Below are 15,206 nucleotides of genomic sequence, written 5' to 3'. Positions count from 1 at the left end.
CGAAGTCAATTTAGGTCTACTCATTTTTTTCTTTCTATCCTCTAACCTAATGTGCTCTAATGCAAAGAAAAAAAAAATATGGCCAAATTGATATTGAAAATTAATATGAAAAATATCATAAATTCAATTTTTTACTCTCAATTTCACCTTAAAATTAAAAATAAAATCAACAAATGCAATAAATATTCAATAATTCCAACACTAAAATTATTTTCATTAAAATATTCCTTTGAAATTATTTTATTTGAAAAAGGTAATGTTTTTAAAAACTTCTTTAAAGGGTTAATTATTATTAATCGCGCGTCATCCTAATATAGGGCAGAGAAAAAGATAGAGATTAACTTGGATATAATCGCTTGACAAAGACATCAACTTTCTAATAATTCAAAGCAGGCCGGGGAATGGAATTGATGATGATATATGATATACTAATTCAAATGATATTTTCTCATTTTTTTAGGAAAATTAAAAATAAAATTTTGACATAACATAAATTTAAAGTATAAATTTCATACCACTATAATTATGCATTAAAAAAGTTAAAAATAAATTATTTATACAAAATATAATAGTGATTATCATAATTTGAAAGATGTGATGATATTAACAGAGTATTTGAGTATTGTACAACTCAACTCAACTCAACTAAGCCTTTATCCCAAAAATTTGGGGTCGGCTATATGGATTCGCTTTTTCCACTCTGAACGATTTTGGGTTAAATCCTCAGAAATGTGTAATGCTTCTAAGTCATGTTGTACTACTCTCCTCCAAGTCAATTTAGGTCTACCCCTTTTTTTCTTTCTATCCTCTAACCTAATGTATTCTACTTGTCTAACTGGAGTCTCCGTATGTCTACGCTTCACATGACCAAACCACCTCAATCTCCCTTCTCTCAACTTATCTTCAATTGGCACCACTCCTACCTTTTCTCTAATACTTTCATTACGGACTTTATCTAGTCTAGTATGGCCACTCATCCACCTTAACATTCTCATCTCTGCAACTCTTATCTTAGATGCATACGACTCTTTCAGTGCCCAACACTCACTACCATATAACATAGCCAGTCGTATGGCTATACAGTAAAATTTTTCTTTCAACTTATTGGGAATCTTACGATCACATAAAACTCTCGTGACACGTCTCCACTTCAACCATCCGGCTTTAATCCTATGACTAACATCCTCCTCACATCCCCCATCTACTTGAAGGACTGAGCCTAGATATTTAAAGTGATTACTTTGGGACAGTACCACTCCATTCAAACTAACTCCTTCCCTATCACCCGTTTGGCCTTCACTGAACTTGCAATGCATATATTCTGTCTTCGTTCTACTTAACTTAAAACCCTTTGACTCTAGAGTACTTCTCTAAAGTTCTAACTTCCTATTGACTCCTTCTTGTGTCTCATCTATCAGAACAATATCATCCGCAAACATCATGCACCAAGGAATACTCTCTTGTATATGTTTCGTCAGTTCATCTAAAACTAATGTAAAAAGGTAAGGGCTTATGGCTGATCCTTGGTGTAATCCAATTGAGATCGGAAAATCTCTTGTGTCCCCTTCCACTGTGCGCACAATAGTAGTTGCTTCTTCATACATATCTTTCAATACTTGTATGTACCTAATAGATACCCTCTTTTGTTCTAACACATTCCATAAGACCTCTCTTGGAACACTATCATAAGCCTTCTCCAAATCAATAAAAACCATGTGTAAATCTTTCTTCCTATCTCTATATTTCTCCATCAAGCTTCTAATGAGAAAGATCGCTTCCATAGTTGAACGACCGGGCATGAAACCAAATTGATTGAGAGAGATAGAAGTATCATGACGTAGTCGATGCTCCACAACTCTCTCCCACAACTTCATAGTATGGCTCATGAGTTTAATTTCCCTATAGTTTGAGCAACTCTGTATGTCTCCCTTATTTTTAAAAATAGGTACTAAAATACTCTTCCTCCATTCATCAGGCATTTTCTTTGAGTTTAGAATCTTATTAAATAATTTAGTTAACCATGCCACTCTCATATCTCCCAAATACTTCCACACTTCAATTGGTATTTCATCGGGTCCACAGGCTTTACCCACTTTCATTCTCTTAAGTGCTTCCTTTACTTCTAAAGATCTAATCCTTCTAGTATAATTTACATTCTTTTCTATTGTTCTATAATCTATATTCACGCTATTTCCATTTTGACTATTATTAAAGAGATCATTAAAATAATTTCTCCATCTTTCTTTAATGTCCTCATCTTTCACCAACACTTTTCCTTCTTTATCCTTAACGCACCTAACTTGATTGAGATCTTGACATTTCCTTTCTCTACTCCTTGCTAATCTATAAATATCTTTCTCCCCTTCTTTAGTTCCAAGTTTCTCATATAACTTTTCAAAGGCCTGTGCTCTTGCTTGACTAACTGCCTTTTTTGCCTCTTTCTTTGCTATCTTGTACTGTTCATATGCCTCATTATTATCACATTTAGGTAATTTCTTATACCATTCCCTTTTTTTCTTCACTGCCTTTTGTATTTCCTCATTCCACCACCATCTCTCTTTTGAGGGTGGTCCATGTCCTTTAGACTCTCCAAGTACTTTTCTAGCTACTTCTCTAATCTTTGATGCCATCTGTATCCACATATCATTGGCCTCCATATCTAGCTTCCATACTTCGGACTCGAGAAGCTCATTTTTGAACTTCACTTGCTTTACTCCTTTGAACTCCCACCACTTTGTTCGAGCTACACTATTTCTTCTGACCTTACTTGAATTGTTCCTAAACTTGACATCCAAGACCACCAACCTATGTTGACTTGTTAAAGCCTCTCCTGGAATGACCTTGCAATGCTTGCATAGAGCTCTATTTGTCTTCCTGGTTAAGAGGAAGTCGATTTGGCTTCTATGTTGCCCACTTTTGAAAGTCACTAAATGTGACTCTCTTTTTATAAAGTAGGTATTTGCTAGTATTAGGTCGTATGCCATAGCAAAATCTAGGATGCTTTTTCCCTCCTCATTTCAACTGCCAAAACCAAAACCTTCATGAACATTCTTATAACCTTGCCTATCACTTCCTACATGTCCATTCAAATCTCCACCAATGAAAACATTCTCTTCATTCGGTATGCTTTGCATTAAATCATCCATATCTTCCCAAAACCTTTGTTTACTCTCACTGTGTAGTCCTATTTGTGGGGCTATTTGAGTATTGTAATATTGTCTTTTTTTTTTTTCCCTTAGCAAATAAGAAAAAAATTGAATAATGAAAGTTGGCATCGTAAGATTAAATTAGGTCATTTAGTCCTCATCTAAGCTTACAAATGCCTACTTAACTAATCACATACCTGTTCGTGTACTTCCATTTTATTTCTAAGAATTTTCTGCAGCCATTGACATGATCTTCTGCAATTACAAAGCTCTTTTTCTGTTTGTTCATTCTTCTTCTTCTTCTTTAGTAAGGATTCTCATTATATTCTTCCTACTAATCTCTCCTGCCACTGTATTATACTTCAAATTCACCTGCTTCGACGACAGTATTCCTAACATAAAACATGAAGAAGGCGCGTATCACATAGATTCTGCAATTCAGCACACCGAGAACCTGAATGATCTTACAGGCCATGCGACATGTTTGGAACCATGGCATCTTTGGGACGAACCCTCAGGTAATGCATGGGATGAACAGGATGATGATCACGTAAACGGTGACATCAGCTCATTAAGACCTTCTAATATTACGAAATGGTATATTGGTCTTGATGAGAGATTAATAATGGATTTTCGAATTAGCTATAATTCTAGTTCCAAAAAACTTTGTGTTTACTCCACTGGAGTAGCAGAAGGTATCATTGTTCCGCAAGTTCTTTGCCTTGAAATTGATCTAAGGGATCACTTGCGTAAACGAGTTGTGGTTGGTTTTGCAGCTGCAAAAGGAATGTACTCCGAGTGCCATACCACCTACTCATGGTCTTCCGATTCATGTTTCTCTTCACCTCCACCTACTTCTTCCCATATTCCTCAGTGTCCTCTCAAAAATGAAAATTACATTGTCTTAATGATTGTTGGATTGTTAGTTGCTGGTTTCTTTTTAGCAATATTTGTGGGTGGGATGGTGTTAATGATAGGGGGACTGTTAGTTGCTGGTTTTTCTTTAGCAATATTGGTGGGTGGGATGGTGTTAATGATGGTGGGATTGTTAGTTACTGTTTTCTTTTTAGCAATATCGGTCGGTGTATTGATCTGGTTTTACAGGCGAAGAAAAGATGGTTCGTCTACAGATCGGAATAGAATAGATCGAGAAAATTCACTTCCAGATCTTTATAGAGGAGGCGCAGAACGTCGTCCAGCACAAGATCAGCTCAGAGAAACAGAAAATGATCAGAACAGAACAAAAGCAGGAAATGAACCGGCCAGAAGTCAGATTGCAGGAAATGTAGAAAATGGTCCTGCCACTGTTCAGAGCAGAAGAATGGAGAGTGAAGTAGACAGTGGTCAGAGCAGAGTAGAAAGAGAGAATAATTCAGACACAGTCCAGAATAGAGAAGAAACACAAAGTGATTCATCCAGTGTTCAGAGTACAAGGGAAATAGGAGTTGATTCATCATCTGAAAGAAGCGCAGACCTCTGTTAATGCAACTTTCTGATCTCAATAAAATTCAAGCTGCAATTCCTAATTTGGTAATAGCAAGAAATTGTTACAATTATGTGCACATTTGTTATGAACGCTTTTTTCCTTTTTATCTGAGATGAGTGCAGTGATTTGGTTTTGAGCAAATGGATATCATAGTAAATGTTAAGTCCTATATTAATTGGGTATAGAAGAAAAACGCTTCATATATGATTTGAGAATCCTTCTCTTGCACGGAGTCTTTTGAGTGGTAGTTAAACCCTTTTTATTTTATCAAATATAATAGAATGTGAAGTTTTCTCTTACCAGAATAGCTTAAGCTAATTAGGTTTAAGGACATTCTTACCTAAATCTAGTCCACCGTAGACTTAAGACATAAACATATAAAATCTATATATTTAATACGTAAATCATTATATATCTTGTATTTTAAATTTACAATAAACCAACTCTAGGTGCTTTGCTCATCCTTACTTATTTTGTCTTTTAATTTTTTATAGTTAACCAATGTGAGACTACAACATATGAGAGCAAACCTCAGTCCTGATATTTTGAACCAATCTTGGATATTGAGGAAAGATGCTTCATATATGATGCAAGCAATCCTCTTTCTATAAAGTGTGTTTTACGATAGAATTAAACTCAATCAATTTTATCACTAGTAAATTAATTCATTATAAATGCCCAATAGTGAACAGTTTTCCTTTGAAAATTCCCAAACTAAACATGAAGACCTTCAATAGGGTATAGATTCATCAAGCAATCAATTAAGTAAAATAAATCAAATTCTATTTGGGACTCTAATAATTTATATATTTGGTATCAACTAGTGAAAGATCAAAATTCACCACTAAATATATTGCTAGCTAGTCATATATTGCACATATAACTGAAAAGAAAATTATGAACTATAACACACATATTGTCGCTACTTACTTTGGATCGCATTTAAAGACTGTCTGTATACCTCCAAATTACTATAAAAGCAAACAATTAGGGTAAAGATCAATGATTACTAAAGAATGTCAATAATGATGCAGCTAAGGTAGTTAACTTACTCAATTACTAGTTATAACACTTGTAAGTAAGGTGTGAGAGAATTAAAACATGAATGTCACCCATTGTCAAAATGGGTGGGACAACAATAAATGAATAAGGGTAAATGGGAAGAGCTTAAAAATAAAATTGCGAAGCACATTCTACTCCCCATGTTTAGGAGACTTCAAATTGATTCAAAACAATGTAAATCCTCATAACGTGGAGAACTTGCCAAGTATAAAGAAATTACATTCGCTATATAGTGTAAACTGTAAAGGAATGAAGAAATGAAACATGAGGCATTTTCGAATGTAAAGACTAAATTTTGATCAAGAATCCATAACCAGAAAAAAAAAAAAAAAAAAAAAAGGGAATGTCTAGGGAATAGGTAAAACTAATGTAATGTTGGAAAAGAAAGAGGAAAGAAAATACTATTTTGTATTCCGCATATATTAACTATCAAGTACAAGGGATATATATAGGAGTTTAGGCAACCCCTCAAGTTATAATTACATGAACTTAAGTTAATATTCATTCATGAACCATCCAAGAAATCCAAAAAGACACATACTTTGAAGTATTACATTAATTATATTTAATCACGAAGAAAAAACTAAAAGACAAATGAACCTAGACATATATAGAAAATTGCAAATTATTTTTTTCAACACTCCCTCTTAATTTGCAATTTTCTTTTTCACTCCAGGACTAGCACATAATCTTTGAAAAACCTCAAACTTGAGTGGCTTGGTAAAGATATCCGCAATTTGATCTTGAGACTTCACATACTTGAGCTCTACTTCCTTTTTAGCAATGCATTCTCTAATAAAATGATACATTGTATCTATATGCTTGCTTCGTCATGAAACATCGGATTCTTAGCAAGAGCTTGTACGAACTTATTGTCAATACAAATCTCTGTGGCTCCCTCTTGAGTTAAATGAAACTCTTTTAACAATCTTCTAAGCCAAATAGCATGACAAGTACAAGAAGTTGCCGCCACACATTTCGATTCACAAGTTGACAATGTAACAATGGATTGCTTTTTAGAACTCCATGTAATTGCATAATCATGTTATTAGTATGCCCTAGAGCATATCATTTAGTATATATTTTGTAAACATTTTAATTAATAAATGACAATTTCACTTTTCCGTTTACATAATATATTTATGTGTAATAGAAAAGGTTCATTGATATTTTGTTAGAAATTTTATTTTTAATTAATCTAATTAATCAAGAACTGGAATTAAAAGAGAACATAATATTCATAGCAAATGGGGTTTGACATAAACCATGACTCCAGCTCGAATTGAGATTTTGCAACAGAGAGATTCTAGTGCATGGTAACATATGATTATAGGTTCATTTAAAGGTATTCCTTGTTACTGATTGGGTGGCCATGGCATGCTATGCTAGGTGTCAACCATGGTCTATGAGATGCCTAAAATGATTTAGAGAAATCATTTATAGTAAGAAAGAGTTCTGATGATATTAAGAGTTAATATCATATCTCATTGCTAATTAGTGATGAGCCTAGTAAGTCCACACATACACAAGTTAATCACCAAGTTAAATGTGATTTAATTGATTAATTAAAGAGTTTAATTGATTAATTAAATAGGTTTAGTTTGCAATAAGATTACAAAGTCCCTAGCATGGTTTGAAACCAAATCTAGGTTATTGGATGTATAGTATAAGTTAAATTTATATTTAAAGTGTTTAAATATGAATTTAATTATGAGAAATTAATTAATAGAGATTAATTAATTAATTTATATTTGATATAAATTGATTAGAAGAGGAGAAATAATTATTTTGGGTTGAGAACTCAAAATTAAAATACAAGGGTAATTTGGTCATTTCACAGGGTGACATGTGGCACCATGAGATGGTGACACATGGCACCATATAAGTTTGCCATTTGTCTTCCTATCATGCAAGGTGATCAAAGTCAAGATTAAATCTAGCTTTGACACTTGGCTTAATGTGATTAGGTCAATTAAGATTAAGATGCAATCAGGTGATAACATGTGACAAGGATTTTAAGTGATGACTTAATTATATAAAGTGATGTTATGAGAAAACAAAAAATCAGCCAACATTCTTATTCTCTCTATGTGTGGCAGCACCTCTTCCTCTTTCTCCTCTCTTCATCTTCACTCGTCAATTCAAATAGAATTGCCCATATTCCTTTGAATTAAATTTGCTAGAAATTGTTTCTAGTGTCCTATACACATTTACAACCTCTCTAAAGGCAAATCCCTAATTTCTAATTGGTTGGCAAGGCTTGAGAAGCTAGTTTAGGGGCTGCCATTGGTGATCTTGGTGTGGACAAGCTAGAGGGACAACTCTTGGGGTCCTAGGTACTTCACAAAGGTACCAATTACATCTACAGTGCATCAAAAAGTTAGTGCACATATTATTCTTTTAATCTAGGGTTCTAATGAATTAATTTGTTAATTCAAAAATCTTAAATGGAAAATATAGATCCTAATACATATTAAAAGTGTTTTAATATGCAATTGAACATTGAAATCAATTAGGCACATAATGGATGTGGCATGATGCATGAAACCCTAGAAAAAAATTTTTGAATTCAATGTTCTAATCTAACAATTTACATGCTTCCGCTCCTTCAATTGGTATCAGAGCCACTATATTGGCCATTTCGATTGTTTAATATCTTATTTGATTGTGTGATTTGATCAAAAGTTGATTGATTCATTGTTGGTTGGACCAATAATGTGGCGGCAAGGTGTAGAGCACCATTGGTGCGCATGGTTTGGTTCATTCAACCATGCGCATGGTTTTTGGGCTTGAGAGTGGGCTTGGTTCCAAGGCCCATAATTAGGCCCATGACTAATTAAAATGTTTAATTAGGAGTTTTAATCACACAACTAAATTTTGATTCAAATCTGAATTTTTAAATTTGGTTGAATGAGATTGAATTTTTAAATTTATTTTGAATAAAATTCAAATCTGAATTTTTAAATTTGGTTGAATGAGATTCAAATCTGAATTTTTAAATTTGTTTTGAATAAGATTCAAATCTGAATTTTTAAATTTGGTTGAATGAGATTCAAATCTGAATTTTTTAATTGAATATGAGATATTCAATTTAATTTTAGTATGTATGTTTTATTTAATTGTTAAATGGTAATATGCATGATGGATGATCATGGACAATAAAAGACCAATATGATTGGATTTATTTCTTTTATTTTTCTTTAGGTTGTAAAATAATTAATTTTATTTTGGTGGCATTGTATTATAATTGTTGTAATATTTTTGGGTTGTAATTTCATTTATTTGAGGACTTTAAAGTCCATGTTCTTGTAAATTCGCCTTGGTATGCCAAGGATTACTATGTAATTGGATTGCAAGAAGATCAAGGAGGTCAAGAGCATTGGTGGGACCAATGGGAGGAGTTCAAGATCAAGTGTTGATTATGTACTCCTTCAGCAACTCTTGTAATATGAATGAATGAAATGCACCTAGGAACGTCCTGATTCAATTCTTGGTGGCTTAGAATTGAATCTCTTAGAAAGTTTATGATCATACTATATTATATGTTTATCCATGTATGCATGAGATGTAAGGAAATGTATGCAAGTATATAATATATGCATGCTAATTGGATAATGTGCAAAGTGAGACTATAATAGTAATTAAGCCGACCACTAAATCTTCTAAACAAATGATTAAGTTGAAAATGGTATAATTAAGGTAATGGGCCCTCCATTGAGGCAATTATTTTAAGAAATTTTAAATACTTGCATATGATGCAATTAATTTAAGAGATTTTCTTAAGAATAATTGTTAAGCATGAGATGTTGTAAATATGTAAATGGTTTTGAGGCCAATAATGGATGTACCTGAGGACATTAAAATTATTTGCATATTTACTGACTCAATGGGATCAACTTAACTAATGCAAGATAAGTCAATAATGGATGTGCCTGAGATTTTTTTTTATTTTAAAATATTGTTGAATTTCAAACAGGTGAATATTGAAATACGCCAAACGATAATAAAATAGGGAAAACTCCACTGGTTTCTCCGTCGAAAAATAATTAATATTAAATTAAACGAGTTCAAGATTATTAAAAAAATAAAGTAAGATAAGTTAGGGTGCTTCGGCACCGATTGTAGCACGCCTTGCTCGGCTACACTGTAGTCGGGTGAGGGGTGTTACATTTATTGGTATCAGAGCACAGTTTAGGCGTTTCTAGGCATAGATAGATAGAATGAGATAGTGTGCATAACATGCATTGCATTCATATGAGTTGAGGTGACACTAATGCAGATCTATTTTCTTGGTTATTTTAGGTTAAGGTATGGACTCAGAATCGCAGAGGGCAGTAGAAGAAAAAGTAGTAAGTCACATTCCGACTGGGAGTGATATTGGAAATCGGGGAGATCTTGCTCCACTAGTGCAAGAGGTGCCTGTACAACCCCAACAGGCCTTGTTTCAGCAGATGACTGGATTCTTTCGACAGATGACTGGGGTTATTCCACCACTGTCTCAGCAGAAATCACCTCTAGGAAAAATTAGGAAGTATGGAGCTATAGATTTCAATGGTAGAAAGGAAGACGATTCTTCAGCGGCTGAGTATTGGTTAGAAAGGACTGAAAGAGTCCTGCAGCAGCTCCATTGCACACCAGAACAAAGTTTGGAGTGTGCAGTTTCATTGTTACAAGAAGCTGCATATCGGTGGTGGGATGTTGTAACCAAGGTAGTGCCACCAGCCGACGTAACTTGGGAATTCTTTCTGATAGAGTTCAGAAAGAAATATATTAGCTGTGTTCATGAAGAGGAACAGAAGAGGAGTGGTGATCAGCAAAAGAGGAAATTTGGACAATCTAGTAATAAGAGGCCGAGAGAACAGTTAAGTTAGACATCTGATCAAAGTAGGAGATCCAGACCCAGGCCTATACCCAGAAGAGATCGACCAGAAACACTAGTAGTGAGTGCGCCAGGATTAGCAAGAAAATGTGGCCATTGTAACAAGTGGCATAAAGGTGAATGTCAGGGATTGACTGGAGCCTGTTATAGATGTGGGGCCATAGACCATCATCTGAAAGATTGTCCTAAGAGGAATTTACCACGAACCCAGACAGAGGTCATGGAAGGACCAAGTACAATAGTAACACCACTTCCAAATGTCACCCAAGCCGGAGAGGAGCAAGAAGCCCCAGATGTGAATTTGAGGTAAAATATTTCCTTTATGATATGCCTAAGTGTATAATGATATATTCGAAAAGACTAAATAGTACCATATATATAAAAGAAGTAGACAGAGGGAGCAATAGAAAGGTAAAAGAATTATCTTAGATACCTACACCCAGTAAATTTCAAGGACGAAATTTAAATTAGAGGGGAAGAATTGTAACACCCTCACTGTAGTAATTCCATACATTCTATCGCTCGATGACCAGGTGTCGATGCAGACAACTAGAACGTCTGGAAAAATAATTAGACTAGAGTGAGGAGTCATAAATAACTCAAATATTAATAAGAAAAATTTAGGAAAAATTTTAGAAATAAAATACAACCAAGTTAAATGAGCCGGTGCCCTAGCGATGGGTAACCCAGTGGGAAGTTGCGGTTCTCGCAACTAGGAGCCCTAGACCCAGTGGAAAATTCATAAAATAATTTTTGGGACTCCAGAGAAGAGTCATTGAGGTTTCTATGGCATTAGAATGCCAAGAAAAGGTTTAGAAAAATTTTTCAATCGATACAGACAATTTTAGTCCGTTAAGCCAAACGGAGGGCATTTTGGTCATTTCGTCTTCAGAGATGATTTTTGGCCGATTTGTCCAGTTAAGAAAATAATTATTATGATCTAAAATATGAATAAATATTGTTAAAAAATTAAATTGAAAATGAGTAGAGAAGAGAAGAAAAGAAAATGAAAGAAAATGCTAATTATGACATCATATGATGTCATTTAAATTTCCTCCACCAATCACAATTTGTTAAACTCATTAAAAGAGATAAAAGAGACCAAAAAATTGAAAAACCAATCTGCATCTTCAACCTTTGGGCAGCCAAAAACGTAGAGAGAGAGAGAGAGAAGAGGTTCCACCATTAAAGCTCCCTTAAGCTTCATTTCCCACTTCAATTCACCTTAAAACCTTATCCTCCCTTCACTAAAAATTATACCCACACCAAGGAGAAGTATTTGGCAGCCAAGAAAGAGTAAGAAAGTAAAGAAAAATCAAAGTCTTGGTTGGCTTGGATTTGAGCTACAAGAGGTTAGTGCCCTAAACAATTTCTTTTCTTTCTTTAATCTTGTAAGCATGCTAAATCAAGTAGAAATTGTGTGAAATTAAAAGAAAAACTTGAGTAAATGAAATCTCTAAATTTGGCAGCCATGAGAAAGTTTAAGGATTGTTGGTTTTTGATGAAATTAAGTGGCTTAATTATGTTATTGATGAGTATAGATGATGGATAAAGTGATTTGGTATGAGTTTGGTGTGTGTATGCCATGAATTGGAAATTTGAGTTAGGGTTTGAGCATGAAATTGAGACTTTGATCACGTAATAATGAAAGTGAGTTTTAATGGTCAATTAGTGACCATTTGGTTATTGGTAAACAAGAAATGAAGTGTGTTTAGTGATGGAATTTAGGTTTAGTGCGGTTGCCCTAGGTGACCTACAGAATTGGACATGAGTCCAGCAGGTTTGGGTAGCCATAACATGAATTGTAGAGGTTCAATTGGTATTTGGCCAATTGGACATGAAACTAGACACATAATGGCACAACTTTGGTGAAAAAAACCATGCCCATAAGACCAAACCAAGTGGACCAAAAGCTTGCCCCAATTCGGGTGACCTGCAGTCTGTTTCTGCAAAATGACCAAATGAACAGTATTTTGTCATTTGGCCATAACTCAGTGTAGAATGGTCCAATTGACCTGAAATTTTACCCAAAACAAGCTGAGATATAGACCAACAACTTTCATGAAGAAACCTAACCCAAATTTTGACCAGAACCTATCCAACAAGTGAGTTGAAGTCACTATTCACTGCACTGTAGATATGGTCAGTCCAGAAAAATTTCAATCCGGCCAGTTATGGTAAAATGACCATAACTTGAGCTACAAAACTCCAAATGGAGTGATTCAAAAAAAGAAATTCAACTAGACAAAATAAGGAACAACTTTCATGTTGATCATTTTGCCAAATTCCCACTGAAAATTTGACCAATGGAACAGTAAACACAAGGCATGAAAGCTGAAAATTCTGCCCAATTAACAGTAAGCTTTGAAATGGTATTGGCAACCAATACCAACAAATTTTGAATGCAAAATGTGGTATCTTTGAGAACTTAGGTTCAATAAATTTATTATGTATTAAAAAGTCAACAATTTGAGTAAATAGTAATGTAAATAGTAATACATAGACACAAAGTATAATAACTAAATTGGTAGAGGAAATTAAGGTATGAAATTTGGAATCCATGAAACATTCATGGATTACTTGAAATAGAAATAGTAATTCACCTAAATGACTTAATGAACATTTAAGTTATGTGAGTATATAGTTAAGATTTATTCCCATTGCTAGTAGGTCTAATAAAACATAAGTAATACCACTTTAATATGAAATGACATTAACCTAGATGGATTGTTGAGTATAAATGGGATGAGGTTCACATTAGGATTTATGTTTCCATTACAAATAAGATAATAACACCTTGTATGAGTTATGAATTCATATAAATATTGTAATGAATAAATGAATCACATGAAAATATGAATGAAACATTAGTTTTCTTTATAAGAGAAAGGAAAAATGTTTTTGAGTACAATGGTATATGAACACCATTGTTGTGAATTGTGATCAATATGAATGATGTAAGGAATGTATGAATATTATGATGAATGTATAAATTATGAAATTTATCATGAAATAATAAAGTCATAAAACACAATATATTAATATTTAATGATATTATGTGCCCTTGTATTGCCTAGACATGTGAGTCAGATTGGATAGTTTGGCATGCCAATAGGGTATTGTTTTAGCGGTACTGCGAAAGGCTTTATGCCTGTATTCATGGCTTTATGCCCGTATTCATGGCTTTTATGCCTGATTATGTGATATCATGGCTTTTTAGCCATACTGACTGCATACATGGTTGACGTTCTGCGTCCCATGGCATGACGGCCCGAGGCACCGCGGTGTCCAGTGCCAACGACCCGTTATCCAGTTTAGTCAGCCTGTCATAGGTTACTTGGGCAGTGAAATTTATTGAAATAAGTTAAGAATATTAGTAATAAAAAAATATTAGAAATTAAATAAATGAGTAAGATGACCTAAAATAAATTAGAATAGTTATTTATTAGAAAGAATCGAAATGAACTGGACCGATATCAAAATTTACTTATTATGAAATAATCTGAGACAACCTAAAAAGTATTGAGAAAATACTAAAAGATTAGCAAAGAAAATTATAACACACATAAATATTGCAAATGTGACTTACATGATAATATAAACATATATTTATTATTTTTAGATCATTTTTCTTTGTACATTATTACTGTACATTGGCGAAATAAACACTTCCAAAGAAGACTAAATTACGATAAAACATATTAAATTTTAGAATCGCATGTGAAGTATAAATAAATCTTAATTATTTAAATTATGTTTTATTTGTATCTTTATTTGTATATTATTTCCTTGTTATAATATTGTACCACTAAGCAGCAATGCTTAGCGCGATGGAATTGTTTCCTCGTGCAGGTACTGAAGTTAAAGCCTAGCGAATACTAAACAGAGATTTTGGAGTTCTGATCTGCAGAGCGTTCAAGGTTGTCACCTCCTTAGCAATGCATGTAGATAGGGCTCACATTAAGCATATCGTGTATTTTGTGTATGTTATTTATTTCTTATATTGTAATATAAATTAGCAAATTGTAATTAATTTATATATCATGTAAATTAAGGATTTATTTAATTATTGCAAATGATGTAAAAATTTGAGAATTTTGCTATAAGAATGGAGCATGAATGAATTTGTACAAATGAGTATAGATTTGAATTACATAATGATTTTTCAAATGATGATATGAGTATGGAAATGATTATGAAATTAAAATGTATGGATGAGATTTGAAATATGAGAAAACTATGAGAATGATTGATGAGATAATTATGATTAGCATGGATGAGATTTTTTTTTATTTTAAAATATTGTTGAATTTCAAACAGGTGAATATTGAAATATGCCAAACGATAATAAAATAGGGGAAACTCCACTGGTTTCTCCGTCGAAAAATAATTAATATTAAATTAAACGAGTTCAAGATTATTAAAAAAATAAAGTAAGATAAGTTAGGGTGCTTCGGCATCGATTGTAGCATGTCTTGCTCGGCTACACTGTAGTCGGGTGAGGGGTGTTACAGAATAAATAGGTTTTCAAGAAGAAAATTGGTTCTGATGGAAAGGTAGAGACCTATAAAGCAAGGCTAGTAGCGAAAGGGTTTCGCCAAAGGCAAGGAATCGACTATGAGGAGACTTTCTC

Source organism: Hevea brasiliensis, chromosome 14, assembly GCF_030052815.1.
Source record: "Hevea brasiliensis isolate MT/VB/25A 57/8 chromosome 14, ASM3005281v1, whole genome shotgun sequence".
Taxonomy (NCBI): domain Eukaryota; kingdom Viridiplantae; phylum Streptophyta; class Magnoliopsida; order Malpighiales; family Euphorbiaceae; genus Hevea; species Hevea brasiliensis.
The sequence above is the reverse complement of the archived record's forward strand: the minus strand, read 5'-3'. Positions refer to the sequence as shown.